This window comes from Maniola hyperantus, chromosome 8 (genome assembly GCF_902806685.2).
Source record: "Maniola hyperantus chromosome 8, iAphHyp1.2, whole genome shotgun sequence".
NCBI lineage: Eukaryota > Metazoa > Arthropoda > Insecta > Lepidoptera > Nymphalidae > Maniola > Maniola hyperantus.
This window is the reverse complement of record NC_048543.1, coordinates 11,808,739-11,825,860: the sequence shown is the minus strand read 5'-3', so window position 1 is coordinate 11,825,860 and position 17,122 is coordinate 11,808,739. Positions and strand designations below refer to the sequence as shown.

The window sequence follows — 17,122 nt, the reverse complement described above, 5'->3', positions numbered from 1 at the left end:
ATTTGTTATTCAAACAGGGCATAAAAATTTAAATATTTTTGCATTTTATACGTCATAACAAATAAAATAATATCTCGAGGACACTTTCACTTCAGTGATATGTACCTACATAAACAAAATTAGGTCACTGGTCATTTAGGCTCTGGTCTTGATCTAGTATTGAAACAACTTTCCGGTCGTATAATTGAACATTTCTATTTTCTACAATGCCTCTTCATCCACCATTTCAGCAAAAGAAATCTCAAAAAACGCAATTTGCACATGTGAAATCAAGTAAACCTAAGGGCCTGCGCAGACGAGGGACTATCCGCGGAGAACAAAAGTCGCCCATCTTTTACAACGGTTTCGCTTACTATTAGTACATCGTGTAAGTTTTGTGTGAAATGATGCTATATAGTTCTTAGTGACCCATTTTTGTACTTCGCGGACAATAGTCCCTCGTCTGCGTATGCCGTAAAAATGCAAACCAATAAGCAAATTCAGCATATAATGTAAAGCATACAAGCACCTTCTAGGCCAACGCGTCCCATCTTAGGCCACATCATAACTTTCCATCAGGTATGATCGTGGTCAAGCGTGCACCTACCTAATAAATAAATAAAAAGAGCAACCCAGTCATTTTACATGTCCTAGTTATAGATTGTATAGTGTGACCTATTTATACAACTTATAATGTATAATACCTATTTCTAGACACCTATTTCTAGGTAGGTACAATACAAAAAGATAAGAAAAGACATGCAATAGCTTTGTATCATATAGCATGTCATACGACACGAGCAACCGAAGCGTAGCGATTCTTTCCGCGGATTTACCCGTGTGGAAAATCTAGTGCTAAGCCCCGAACTCAGGTCAAACTGGTCTCTGGCTCAAAAAATTAACGCAAGTTAAACGGCGGAAAGAAGCTAATAGCACGTTAGTTTCTTACTAGCACCTATCCGCAGTTTTACCCGCGTGGAAATCTAGTGGTAAGCTTCACTTTCCTATCAAACAGGTCGCGGGTTCAAAAAATTAAAGCAGGTTAAGCGGCGGAAAGAAGCTAATGCCACAGTAGTTTCTTTCCGCGGGTTTACCCGCGTGAGAAATATATCTAGTGTTAAGCCCCAAATTAGGGTCAAATTGGTGTCGGTTTCAAGAAATTAATAAGACAAACTTATGTTTATCCGCATCATCACACCCATGACCGGCTTACTACAGAGCTCGGATCTCCTCTCAGAATGTGAAGGGTTTGGCCATAGTCTACCACGCTAGCCAAGTGCGGATTGGCAGACTTCACACATCATTGAGAACGTCATTATGGAGAACTCTCAGGCATGCAGGTTTCCTAACGATGTTTTCCTTCACCGTTAAAACAAGTGATATTTAGGTAATTACTTAAAACGGACATAACTCCCAAAAATTAGAAGATAAAACCCCCGACCTCCCATTAGGAGGCGGACGTCGTAACCACTAGGCTATCACAGCTTTTTATACATAGTACCTACTATTAGCTTAGCACATATACGGAGCTCCAGTTTCCTGTGGTAAGGCATTATCGACATTTTATGATCTTTCTCGTGAAACTCCATTATCATGATGGGTATAAATAATCTCGAATGGAAGGGATATCGCACGCACGCAATAAATCTTAACTTCTATTTCGAAAGGCACACCTACACTTAAACAGTTTTTATGCTCGCATTAACGAACGGGGTCCGGTCGAATTGAATTTACAAACAGTTGCATCTTTGGCTACCTACGGTTCGTAGAAATTATTCTGATACAGCCTTGACAGAAATATTCACTTATAATACCACAAGAGCTGAAATGCCAGATAATTTTGAAGCTCGTGTGGTATTCGGGGGATTATTTTTCCGTCCCAAATGTCGGCCAAAATCTCCAATTTTCACAATTGAATTCAACCTGTCAGTTTGACGTGTGGACTTCAACTACCAGAGAAAATTTTCAAAAAATTATCAGTATAATACCATGTAGGTTGTACCACGTGACGTCGAATGGTGCAATTCTATTGGTCGACATTTGGGTCGGAAAAATAATCAACAGAAATGCACAGTACGAATACCACGTGTACCGACAGTTCACGTTAGTTAGGGTCTTAGGGAAATTCTAACAAAACGTCGTCGGCTTCAACGCCACTAGCAAGCGTCAAATGTTAGTATTACATACATTTGACCTACCTTAGGGCTATCTAGCGTCAAATGTAGGAACTAACATTTGAGGTAGCCCTAATAGCCACCATAGCCTAATATTTGACATATCGTTGATTCAGGATCAAATCGAGAGTTCCCTCACTCTAGTTAACTCTGACATAGGTATCACTAATTTAAGTAATTAAATTATTTTCAAGTTAATAAATGCGGTTGACCAGTTATTTAGGATCCTAAAATTTAAACATGAAAAATATTGGATGGGAGTTGGGAGGCTTCATTTGCGTTCAGGTATTTACCACAGGTAATATTGCTTGATACTTAAAATAATAACAAGATTTAGAATAGAATAGAATAGAATAGAAATACATTTATTGGTTGATTCAACACACGATAAACACAAATATTTACAAAAAAAACATTCCTTAAAAGCTAATCCAACAAATAGGTACCTGTCTACAATGTACGCTACAATTTCGTACGCTAACGTTTCTGCCGTATCTTCTGCCATAAACATAATACTCCAAAACGTGTGTTCAAACCATTGGCATCAATACAATGATTAGGCACGGCCTAAATTACCAAGATAACGTCTGTAAATAAAACCAAAACAGCGTAAGAACTGGTCCAGTCGGTGGGTCCAGTCAATAATAATAATAAATACACTTTATTTGCACAACCACAAGAAGGATTACATTAAAGAATAAAAAACAGACAGAGTCAATCACAGTGAACGAGAAAGCATGCAAAGCTGCAAGCGATTATTTAGGGTCGAGTAAACTGAATGGCTCTACAATGCACACCCGTATCGCATCAATTTGGTTCGCAATGATACTACTTAACGTATCACAGGCAGACGCATATTGTGTCTTCAAATAAAATATACAATAGTACAGGCAGGCCGAAATAGTGGTGGATTCATTACCATCGAACAGTGCCTCGATGTTTTATTACAACTTCATAATGTGAATAACGCAGGTAGGTACTCGTAGGTATAGTAGGTATAATACTTTACGGGTACACGAACGGACCCACAATTTAAACTCCGCGAGATTGAAATTCCCCACATTAGGTATACAGTTTGATGCAAATTAGTTGCGATACGGTGCAATTTATTTCTGCGCTATTGTTTTTCACGAGTATCAGTAGATACATACATGCTGTTAATATAACTCTTTGCAAAATTAACCAATTTTACTACGTTTTACTAAAGCGGCCCGCGGTCATAATCAATAAAGATTTTTCATAAAAAATACAACAGTGAGATATTATGTAATTTACATAGCACGGTCTATAGTGTGTTTATGACAATATGAGCAATGCCATAAGACATTTCGCACGGTGAAATTTCGCAGTGTGTGCTAACCCTTGAGAGACATCAATCCCAGCCTAATCTAGGTACTAGGTACTCGAAGGTATTGTGCAAGTGTTTATTGTTAGGGCCCAAAGTAGATTACGGATTCGATTTAACAGTCGAGATGAGTCGTGGTGGGAGACGGAAATGACGACGGAAGCGGCGTCACGCCCGACGGCGCGCGCTTGTGACGTCACAGTCCGCCGGCTCCCGGTTACGCACAGGTTTAGGGTTTTTGCTTTAGATTGTTTAATTATAGTGCCTAGTTCTGTTAAATGATGCAATTGTGGCAAAAACAATGACCTACTTCAAAAAACACATAAAACTTGTTTTATTTGCTTACCGTTCATATTGTAGATTAACGAATGAACGATGGTTTGCCTTGAATCTTTTGCACAAATCTCTATTTCAATAATTTGTGAAAATCATCATCTGTACCCATTGCCGGCCTACTAGCTCTCTAGCCTAGTAGGGTCCCGGGTCTCCTCTCGGAATGAAACCCGATGAACCACGCTGGTCAAGTGTTGGTTGGCAGACTTCAATACCTTTGAGAACATTATGGAGAACTCTCAGGCAGCAGGACTGTTAAAGCAAATATTTTATTCGCTTAAAAAGCGCATACCTACTCCGAAAAGTTAAAGGTGCGTGCCCGGGATCAAACCCCGGATTCCTCAAACAGGAGACCAAATTCACTAGGCTATATCACCACTATTTCTGTTTGTGAAAATGCAATTGACTAATTTCTAGATATATATCCTCGGCTTCTTTCAAAAGTGGCATGAGTGGTAAATATAAGCTTCTGGACCTTCTGGACCAAACCTGTGACCAAACTCAGGTGGAATTATGATACAATATGGAAAAGAATATGCAAGCACAACAAACTAAAATATTAAAGAGCGTGAAGAAGAATCTACAAGCACTACAAACTATACCATTAAACAGCCTAAATCATAGGAAGAAGATAGTTTTTAAAAAAGATCTGTTTCGGAATTTGTTTCAATAAATCTGAGATTTGGCTGAGCTACAGCTGCACAACGCCAGAACGACCGTCAAAGTATTAAAGTAGAAAGTCATGTTATCTACGTACGAGACATAATGTCATAAACGCACGTGGTATCGATTTCATATCACGATATGGCTCCCTCGGAATGGTTACAGTCACGCCAAACTACAAATTGGATCGCATAAGATTTCTCAATTAATAGACACGTAATGGACAAATTGCAAGTATATCATGTCTATTAATATTACACAACGTTTTGAAGATCCAACTTTCGTCTACTACCCGGAGATGTACCATAACTTTTTACGACGCACAATCGATGTTTATTGTTATTTCTGAAACGCAGTAAAAATCATGCATACTGAATTCTTAGTCTAAATGCCGTCGCGCAATACTCTGGTTCTTATCAAAATTCTTTCGGATAAGGAGCTTGATAAAATGAAATATGTACCTCTAAGTGTCGGCATTCCTAAACTTGATAAGAAAGATGACAATCGGAAAATCACAACAAGATTGGAAACAAATATTCTGTTGAGCAATCCTGTTTTTAGCAAAACTTTAGTCATCACTCATCACCGAAAACTTTACTAGTAAAAATAGTTCTACTGCATCTTCATTATTAGACGTCTCAAGAATAGTAAGCGTAATTTAAAACAGGATTATCGTTCTTATTCTTGGAATAAGGTGAGAAGTCAAGGGTGCTCGTTTGTGTTACGCGTCGGTCACTATTACAATAAGAGCCACTTTACGAACGAATTGTCTGTGGCGTCAGAGGAGCGTAATTCAATTACCGCCCACAGCTCATAAATGGGTTAGAGACCCGGCTTCCCCAGTAGCTTTATCTTCGTTAGTTTTAGCCGCTATTGGTTTAGGATAAGGTTCAATTTACTTATCGTTGGACGCGGTACACTTCGTTTACAACAAGCGTCATCATATCTACTACGTTATCGTTCTCGTGTCATAGATGTGTCTAGAATATCTTGCCTTGTACAATGTACCTACTACAATATGTTCTCGTTGATACAAGATCAACAACTGTGAAATTAACTATGGTGAGGATAAAGCACAGGGATAAAGCAATGATTTGTATTCAATGGCTAGATCTTACCTGCTCACAATATTACAATGATTCAGAGTGTATCACATAATTTCTATGGATTATTCGGAAATATTACTAGGATTTAAAGTAACGTTGAACCATTTCATCTTCAGATACATAATACATTTATGTCCCTTATTATCTAATACAAAATATTGTTTTTAATTAGAATTTCCCCAATGGATTTAAAAGGACATTCTTTTTGAAAGCAAGCACATTTGGGTGAACTTTTATTCTTTGATGAAAATTTTTACCCGGACATAATTTATTCTAACTACGGAACCGTACACCATAAAATGGGTTATTAAACTAGTCATTTCGTTCCGCTTATGCATAGAAGACAGAGGTACTCAGGCAGCTTAAATCGCAGTTAAAGGCTAGCCGATAAATAGGCACCTAAGTGAACTATTGCAGCATAAATTATCTACACGGCGATTTATTGCCGGTTATAGATTATAAATTAAAACGGTAACACGTTTTACTTGACCTAAAAAAAGAGGAATTCGGAATAAACGGCATATGGCACTAAATTCGCTATAAATATTTTTGCTTACCAACCAGTTTTATGTAGCAAAACGTAATGACCGCGAACGAATGTTTTGCTTTTGTTTCTTACCTGAAAGAGAAAAATAAAATCAACGATTAGATTACACAGTCAGATTGCAAAAGTCAACCAACAAAAAATAAAAGAAATAGCAGTTTCGCGTATTTAGCACAAAGTTTAGGTATTTTTGTATACTTTAGGAGTGCAAATTTATACATTAAACGATGTAGGAGGTTATGACAATGACACTATTTGATGCGATTCTTTCGAAATATCGTCCATGTTTATAACTTTTATAATTAAGTAGTATTATTATGTGCTTTTGTTATCTTTGCAAAAATTGCATTTAACTACGATTTCAGCTGGTGAATGTTGTTAAGTTCAAGCTGAAACACACAAATCTGGGAAGATATGGCATTATTTCTAAGTTCACACGTCAGAAATGGGGTTAGAGCACTAAAAGTATATTAATTTATTATTTGGGTGGCAGATATACTGGTCTGATTGACAGTTACGATTATGAATAAAGAAATACAAGTTTACGAAAAAAAAGATACTATTTTTTTGCTTTGTCAAGGTATAAGACTAATGGTTTTTGTATAAAAAGTGATTAACTTCAAAGCGATCACTTTTTATATCAACAGCCTTTCCTTGACTAACATGACTACCGGTACGGTAGCCAGCTAATAACACCAGTAAATCACAATATTCTATGGTTGCGTAAGCTAATAACTTAGTACTTACTAAGCACTTGGTTTACACAATGTTTACTAGTGATATTTACGTAATTAAATTGCTCCACTATGATAATATTCGAACTCTATACCAGCCATACAATTTTGATAATTAAGGAAGTTAGTCCTGGTTCAATTGTAATTATTTGTTATTATTGCTTATTGCATACTCACATAAACTTGCGACTGGGTTGTAAGTTGGGAGATCTTAAGTCTTTAATTTATGAGTTTGTTTTTGACTAAGGTAAGGCATAAAATTGCTCTGCCAAAACAACAATGGAAAACAACTGCCCAGTTTAGAAAAGTATTATAACTCCTACAATCTACATATTATATAATAAACAGACCAAGAAAAAACTTTAACTCTAGTTTTCAAAAGAAGAATAATATTATCAGTCGTATCTTACCTAGTCAATATTGATGTTCATCACGTATATATTTGGTAACAATTTTAACAACAATACCGCTTAATTATATTTTGTAAAAGTTTATGATGAAATCAAAAATAATTGCCAAGACTTGTTAATGATTGCAAAATAAACATTTCTGCTTTCGTAATCCATTTTTTACGTTGTTTATTATTATTAATAGCAGAACTGCTATTTATATATAAATAATAATGAAAGAGCTATATTGAAATTAAACGACGACGGGTAATCACCTTTGGAAATTGAAGACGTGTTGGAAATGAATAATACATTCATACTTAATATTCATATTGTGATTTTTTAAGTTTTGTGCACATCGAAATATGAGACTGTGTGAAGAATTCAATACCTCGATATCATTAGCCAACGAAGAATGAACAAATACCTACACAAATTTTATGGCCAAAATTTGATTTAATCAATGCGATAATTGTTATTCTGACGGGTTTTCGGCCACTGATATAATTATTATCCCGATGATAATAATAGCTACAATGACACAGATCCTCTTAGATATAATATAGAATAATAGAAACAAGAAGGAAACCAATAATTACCTTTTGTGCTAGGGTACAAAAACAGCATTTCATTAAAGTAATATTTTAAAGGCAACCCGACTCCGAGCGTATTAAGCCAGTTAAGAATACAAGAGGTTGACCAAAGTAATAATTTTATAAATGACACAAAAATCGATGCCCTCAAGATTGGCTGACTTTATTCCCACATTGCCTCAAATACAGAGAACCATAAATTCAGCCAGTAACAACCATTGCAATTTGCTATGATCGCAATGTTAATCAAGGTTCGCAATACATTCACAGATCCACAGATTTTTCGCTTTTGAAAACCGACACGTATTGTAAAGTATAACCTTCGCCGGAGCTACAATGTCAATCGGTGCGATGAATCGCGACATTCGGAACGTTCACATGTAAATTCAATCCGCTTTGTGGTCGAAGGCCATAAAAGGCAATAAAACGGACAAATGAAGATCAAAATATATATTGCCTGCCTACCGAATACGAAGTGACATTAACAGAACATGGACATAATTTTTCTGCTGTACGATTTTGACGACTTCCAAATATACCGGTGCGCTCTTACTTGCTATTAAAGCTGTGTCCTCTCACCTCTGTCACTGTTCACGATAGTTATGAAACTTGTAACAAAACGTCCAGGCTTCACCCATTACTAGCAAGCGTCAAATGTACTACATTAGGTTCGTTCAAAATTATATGGAAGCGAATAGGGAACAAACATCACACCTACCACATTTATTTTACACGCAAACAAAATGTAAATTGGGCCTAACGGTGATCTGGGACATAAAACTATGTCAATATTCATAATAAACACGATATTTTTGAGTTGAATAGTTAATCAACGACACGTCGTTTGACTGATCTTCATCTTAACTAATTATTATATTACTTATATATCTCTATCTTAATGAATAATAAATTTAACTGTACGTCTACATGTTTACGACGCATAACGTACAACTACAATTTGCTTGCATTTAGCTCAACTGTGTTATTACACAACTGTTTACAATAGTAAAAATCTTTTAAGAATCTTGGTGATAACCGGTAATACTAGTGGCAAATATTCCAATAAATAATTATACTTTTGGTTCATCCTTAGCGGTTCGCCGAGGTTAGATGCCAATCACTACTTTGAATAACATTGAAGCACTCATTTCTAAATTTGTTATGGTCAAAAACCGAAACGCCGGCGCATTAAGCTTTGCTTAGATAATCTTAGAAGAGACTATCAACTAATTAAAGGGTGTTTTACGGTCTGTGTTCTTAACTTCCACAAAACTATAAAGTGCAATAATGTATGAATGAATGAATGCAGGTACAATAGGTTGAAATAGTGTCTGATGAGCCTTATACATTTTACCATTGTAACTGGTGTTTGAATATTACCTTAAATTAAATTAAAAAATGTAAATTATTATATGTAATTATTATAAAAGTATTTGCATGCTGTTAAGAAAGCGAGTTAATAAAAGCGAGTTCAAGCCAGGAAGTCTGGGTTTGGACCAGAGTGGAACTAAGCTCTACTCTACTACCTCACACTTCACCAGAGTCTTCTAAGTTCTAACTTGACTCTGAGGTAAATACGTATATAGAAGACGTAAAATAACTTGTTAGATGGTCTCTCCTAGGATTTCTTAGTCAAACCTAAAAGCGTCGGTGTTTCGGATTTCGACTATAGCATAATAAAAAGGAGCATCTAATAGTAGGTAGGTATATTGTATTCAAAAAAATTACTTAACCTTTCTTCAAGGTCTCATTAATAATTTACATTAGGTGATTAGAAGCTATTTCAAATTTAATCAGATAACATTATTATTTAAAGTGATACAATGTTGTTATTAACTAGATATATCAAGCTCAACAGTAAAAAGCAAGCTTAATTTTCAAAACACTTGGATATCAGGTAGGTATATGATATCTGTTAAATTTAAAAAAGTGGTGACTGAGGCAAACTTGACAACTGCAGCTAAAGATTGTGATTACACAATCAGACGCTATGATAGTAGAAATTGGGTATATTAATCCATCATCTTAACAAATGTATATCAAAAGACTTTCACACACACATCGGTGTAGTTAGTAGTAAATATAAGAGCCGAACCCTAAGCAACTGATAACACTGACTATGACTAACAGACTTCAAGCTAGCTAACATTATAAAATCGTTTAGTTAACAAAATTAGTTTACTTACAACAAAGGCAGACGTGTACACAAATTAATTAATTACCATAATTTATAACTCCCCAATGGCAAGCACAACCCAATGTGTTTCAGTAATTATTAGGAGCTTAGGTAAGGTGTAAAAATGAAACGCTAAATATAAAAACATGAGAATACTAAAGAGGTAAATGGATGGATAGAAAATATAATTACAAATGCAATAGGGACAAGAAAAGAAAAAGAAAATTATGCTAAGGCGCAGAAGAAGGCCTTAGCGATCTTTCAAATTATGTTAAGTCTCCGACCTATTTAAAAATAGACAGTACCGACATAGTAACTAATAGCAAACTATTTGAACAATCCAAAAAAGAATCCTAGCTACTTATGCGGTTGAAGTAGGGACCATTTATCAAGACTCAAGAGGCATTGTCTTCAGTCAAGTATTCAGAACAGTGCGTCAATGCGAAGTGTTTAGCACTTTCTATTTTTGTCTTGGTGTCACCTCGCCGTGCTTTATTGACTGATGTTATTAATGGTTAACTGATCTGGTCAACTTTGCATAATTTCTATTGATACATACATTGTCCCAGCGGGATGACCTATTTCCACACGCAGGTAGTTGTGGGCAAACCCTAGTATGCCTATTACATTTGGAGTAAACAATGAAACTACAAAACCACTTTAATTTAATCTCGGCGAAAGAGAAACACTTCCTTCCTATGTTGCTGTAGTAAAAGACCGTCCAGTAATACTACTTAGTAATACAGAGAGCACTTAAGCACTATAATAGGTACGTAACGACGTAACATACCGCAGAACAAGTCCTTAATCGTATTTGTATCGGCTGCCGAGACGAAAGCGTCCGGCGATAACAAGATAACAGTTAGAAAGCGCGGACGAAACAACACCAACCGCGTTACGCGGTCTAAAGCCCTCAGCAGATAACACGCGACAGTAGTGGGGCGTGACGGCAGCAGCACGTCAGCACTTTACACTAAACCCGTGGCGCAAAACAAGCATCCAATCTGAAGTTGCAACATGGCGATTTGCGCAGGTCATAGACCAAGGAAGAAGGATGGAAGGCTGAGATCTGTTTTCGTATGGTTTTCGTATAATGCTGTCATACGCATCCACTTTCCGGGGTCTTGACGTAAATCATACTGAAATAAATAAAATTCAAATTCGGGATCAAATTAGACTACTTGTCGCACTTTACGCGCTTGTGCTTTTACGCGCACTATATATACCATCCCATTTTTTTTCCATCAGCCTGTATGGCCCACTGGTGAACATAGGCCTTTCCAAGAGCGCGCCCACAAACACCTCCGCCTAACTCATCCACCGGCTTCCCGCCACCTTCATCAGGTCATCGGTCCAGCGGGCTACAGGTCATCCTACACTGAGTTGACCCCAGAACATCGCATCGGCCGTTGGTTCTGCGACAAACATAACCTGCCCATTATGCGCACCATATCAGTAACAACAATGCGTCTCTAAAAGATTTCTGGCACATACGAAGTATATGCATTAAACTGTAGAAAGCGGCTCGTGTCATTTGTGCGCTCTGCAGTGTGAACGCCTTTATACAATAGGCTTAGTACATCACATCTCGATAAATTCAAAGCAAAATGGGCCTAAAGGTGATTCTTTTGAAGTTTTTTGTATTAAAGATTCTAGGAGTCGCGTCGGTCGCACACGCTGCCGTCGCGCTTTTTGTCTAACCGTGCCATAAGCAAACTTGAATCAGAACCTGCCGGGAGTGCCTCAAACCATATCTACGGACCAGTTCAAACTGGTGACCGAGTAAGCAATTTGAAGAAAATTGCCAGTCTATGAAATTTATCGACGTAAAGTGCATACAGAATTAAATTTGAATTTAGAAATCATGATCATCACTATCAACCCATAACCGGCCCATTACTGAGCACGGGTCTCCTCTCAGAGTGAGAAGGGTTTAGGACATGCCACGCCTGACCCAATGCGGATTGGCAGACTTCACATACCTTTGAGAACATGGAGAACTCTCAGGCATGCAGGTTTCCTCGTCATTTTTTCCTTCACCGTTAAAGCAAGTGATATTTAATTTTAAAATTAAATTTTAAATTAAGTTTTAAAAACGCACATAACTCAAAAAATTTAGTGGTGCGTGCCCGGGATCGAATCCCCGACCTCCCGAAAAGAAGGCGGGCGTCTTAACCACCAGGCCATCCCCGCTATACATCTCTAATAAGAAATATGATTTGCAATTTAAAACTGATCAAAATGATAGAGATACTTCTGACACTGCGGTCAAAGTAAAAGCTAACCTCAAAAATGGCGACGGAAATAACTGAAACATGAAGGTTTCAAGTTACGTGTCAAAACAGAGACTCTTCAAGTTATTCGCTCTGTTAACGAATGAGAACAGAAAAATAAAAATAAATAATACACAAATAATTTATATTGGAAAACTAAACGTTTTTTTTTTTTAATATTTTTTAATATTTGAACGATGCGGTGACGGAAATTGTATTGTATGTAGGTATTAAAGTTCTTCAAAATACAGACAATGCCGTAAGTAAATCAATAATAAAAACAAAAGTTTATTTCAAGCAACAAAAAGTCGTATTGGTAGGACCTACGCTACTAAATATATATAAAAGAAAAACATAAATCCAAAACTATACACAGTGCTTCAGTTGTGTGATTGTGTGATTACTGCAGATTACTGGTATGTTCTTTAGTCAAAATGATTCACTTCAGAGGCTGTAACGTGACATGAACGTTGTGGTAAATCTGTCATTTAGTATTGAAAACAATTGAAAAGCAAAACGTTGTGATTTGACATCTTAATCTATACTTCTATACTATTATATAAAGAGGTAATGTCGTTAAGTTTGTTTGTAGGGGGTAATCTTTGGAACTACTGAACCGATTTTAAAAATTCTTTCACCAGTAGAAAGCTACATTATTCCTGAGTGACATAGGCTACGGGATCCTTAAAAACCTAAATCTACGCGGGCGAAGCCGCGGGGATCAGCTAGTACATCATAAGGCAGATTTATAAAACTCATGGGTTACGTTTTTAACTCCATAATTACCAGATGCCGTATTTTGTTTTTATTAACTTCCGTATCGAAGACAGGCCGTACGTTTAGAATAAGTGGTTACTTCGTGATAGGCACAGTGTATTGTGGTCGGTGCGCGGGCGCAAAGGTCGCTGAGCTGTGGTTTAAAAAGCAAACGAAACATACGAAATCTTAAGAGTCCAATGTCAGACATTACAAGGTCGCCCGCTCACGATGAACGCCTGCGCGATTCTCGTTGCATAAAGCCTGCAATTGAAATAAGGTCTAAAGCCTAAATTAATTTTATTATAATTATCTACAGGTTAATATTGGTTTCATTTTCGACGTGTTTCGATTAAGCATAATTGAAATGCTTCTGCTTTGAAATACTATTAATGTTAGTTATGTTACCTTATACAATTAATTATTATTAATTTCGGGCGTATTTATTACGTAATTATTATTGCAGAGTTTCTTGCTTGTTCTTCTCGATAGTAAGGGCAATCCAAACAGTGGTAGAGTCAATTGACGATTCGAAAGCGGTTTCACTTGACGATTTTAAAAGTTTATTTAAAATAATGATCTAGTTTTAAGTATCTATTTCTATTTGTTATAAGATTATATTTAATCCCCCCACCGCCATACCCGGTGCGGGATAGCGTAACTGACGTGCGGGTATGCGGGGCCTCCCCCAACTCATACCCTGATAGCCATCTCGACCTGTGGCGTACTATACCTAAGGTATGACATACGTGCGTAATAATACATTTGGTTAACAACCTTTTAAGCGATATTTCTTATCGTGAACAAAAGGCACGAGATTACTTACACGTGCCGTTAATGAATACGTACCTACTCATTATTTGTGTTTGATAAATTGCATAATTTCATTACTTGTAAATATTTTATGTTGCAATGACAAAGTAGGTATATATATTTAAAATCTGCAAAGTGCAAAGTATCAAGCATAACAAGTTAATAAAATAACCTTCGGTTTAAGTGACTCAGCTATATTTATTTGTCGAGATCATAGGCGATCGCTCAGTGTAAAAAAAACTATGCAGGTAACTCGTTAGAGCAGATTCGCAATCATGAACTTTTGTTCTCCTTTAGTTATAGCAGAGAAAACTAAGAAGACTAATGTATAGAATATAATAGAATATATTTTATACAAGTAAAACTCTTACAAGTGATTTTGAACCGTCAACTAGTTTAATTTACCACTGGTTCTGCATGCCGTTCCTACCGAGAAGAACTAGCAAGAAACTCAGCGATTGCTATTTTCAAGTACTAGAATACAAGGTATAACTGGAAACTGAATACGGAAGATTCAGATATTGCTTGCTACGCAATGTAACTTTATTTTAAGCGATGTTTTGCAAGTATCTTATGTAGTTCATAACTTTCTTGTTTGAAATCAGTTCACAACTCTCAGTCAAAAAGTTATTCAAATATATAATTAACAATCTTAATTAAGTAATTAAGTACTTAAAACATGTTTTACGATGGCCTTACTTGAAACACTTTAGGGTTCCGTACCTCAGGGAAAAAAGGATTACTTTATTGTCTGTCTATGTCTGTCTGTCTGTCTGTATAGCAAAGCACAAGTAAAGGAAAAAATGCGAAATCGTGAATTTGTGGTTACATCACCAAAAAAGTTAGAATATGTTCACGAAATAAAATTACATATATAGATGGCGCAGTTCGTAATGGTGCAATGCTCTACATGAAAGTGTTAGGTATACCATGTACGATGGTACAGAACACTTCGTGTGCGAGTACGACACGCACTAGACCGGGTTTTTTTATTTGCACCAACTAAAATCAACAGGTGGGCAATGGGCGCCATGAGAGAACGAACACCTTCCGGTACCTGAGATTAAAATAAATGGACGAGTAGGTCGACCAGCATATGGTTCTGCACCATATGCTGGTCGACCTACTCGTCCAAAGGAAACTACTCGTTAAAAGGAAAACCTCTTGGAATAATTTGATTTTATCGGAGATCCCGCGTAGAATGCGATAAAGGAGGAATGGGTTTAAAAAACCTATACCCTTTCCAGGTTAGCCTACTTTCGTCTCGGTTTGCATTGCACCACCAGATGCGATCGCAGTTTGTTTTTGAAGCAATAAATGCTTCAACCTTATCTATTTACTTATTATCTTTCACCAATCGTCATGAATCATTTAAGCTAGACCTATAAGTGGCTAGTTTACAGTTACTTTATCGTATAAATATAAGACCTATTTATGTCATTCTTGAAACTTGGTATTTCAGAAAACACGTTTAGCGGTACTTTCTATGGATCACTTACGGCGGATACGCACTCATCCGATCGGAGTCCGTGAAAATAAGTTCCGAATGTATTGTATTTGTATGGGTAGCTTATGACATGACGTAGATGTTTTTTATATCCGTATTTTCACGGATTCGGATCGGTTGTTTTAAAGAATTAAGTAGCAAGTTTCCTTATAACACACAAGAATATTGTTTTTATTTTAGCAGAATATTTTTTGCATCTTTCAATTTTGTATCTTAACTTCCATTTTACAGGAATTTAGAATGTCGACATACTTTGTAGAAGGGATTTCCCACTGAGTAAAATACCGAGTAAGTGAAGCTGTAATAAAGTGCAAAGTGGATGAACAATAAAATTAATCCATTAAGCCGTCAACGAGAATTGTAACGAAACAGCATATTTCCACAGTATGCCCATAAATAATACAATGCTGTAAAATTACATATTTCACAATATACACATTGTTATATTAACCTTCAACTGGTTGAGCTTGTGGACGTATTCGCAAACTTTGTACCAGAGACACCTGTACACTTAGTAAGAGTTTTTCTTGTTTTCGAAAATTAAATGTTCGTAGCAAAAATTTTGTGAAATCTATCCAATATTATACTACCATGCGTAAACGGTGCACACCCCTGGTGCGCAGGGTACGGGTTAGTTCCAATGGCATCCTGAGGGCATTTGCTAACGTTTGATTGTCAGTACTTGAATCATTGTCATATTATTATGATGCACGTGCTGACTAATCAGGCCTGTCTTAGATATAGTATTAGGATTAGGTAAATAGTTATAAGAAGACTAACTTAGTTTTTTAAGGTGTGTCTTATATTACTAACAATAATATGATCTTGATAATATGGTCGAAATAAAAGATTTTTATTTACTTTTTATAAATAGAAAAGTGACTGCCTATTACCTTTTCACGTCCCTTTCGGTCGGTTTTGAAGTTTGGCATAGACGGACATTCTTATTCCAGAAAATCTAAGAGCTCCCATGGAATTTTTACAAACCTAAATCCACACGAACGAAGTTGAAAAGTTGGAAACAAGCGGCACAGCATCGTGGAATGTTGAAATCCTTACCGCTTGAGACGTGGACGACGATGAGTACCTATTATGACTTTAAAAACGACCTACAGATACTCGGACGTGATAACATCGAAAATCACGAAATCTTTCAAAGTTTTCGAAATGCACTAACTTGTACTAGGTATACTGCACTGCAAACTCGTCTGCGCCCACACCTTGACACAGGCAATTATGAAGATATTAATCGCCATAGGAAACAAGTTTTCATACATCTGCCTATGATTTGCATCCCCATGGCATTTGTTTATCTTTTAAAGTAAACTCTCATTGTCTATGCTGTTCTTAGCATTAGATCATGATAATATTTATTTAGCATTTACACATACCACAGTGATCTAATACGTCACTAAAACAATACCTTGGCTTGAATTTGCGCTGGCTGTTCGAAGTATTGATTTACTAGATAGGTAGCCAATACCTATCTAAGTAAAAACAAAAATTTGCATTGATTTAGCTGAGAATGTTGACAACAGAAATTCTTTTGATTTCTTCTGTGGTGATGATTATTCATGTTGATCATTGTGATATATACGATGGATCATACTCTCTCATTATTGGCTAAAAAGTACCGTTATAGCAAGAATACCATAAATTCAGCCAATCACAACCATTATTGCGATTGTAGCAATGCGATATTCATAACTTTCATGCTAAGGGTTTTACACTGACTGT

General features: G+C 36.5%; 2 protein-coding genes across 5 annotated transcripts in view; both read right to left on the bottom strand.

Moving 5' to 3' along the window:
- Window positions 1–9,251, bottom strand: part of Mdh1 (malate dehydrogenase 1) — a 129,604-nt gene extending 120,353 nt beyond the window's left edge. The window contains exon 1 of the mRNA XM_034970838.2: window positions 9,241–9,251. The gene's annotated coding sequence lies outside the window, so the exon portion shown is untranslated. The remainder of the gene's footprint in view (window positions 1–9,240) is intronic.
- The window catches only part of jvl (javelin-like), a 128,974-nt gene that overhangs the window by 65,860 nt on the left and 45,992 nt on the right, over window positions 1–17,122 (bottom strand). The gene's annotated exons all lie outside the window — the stretch shown is intronic.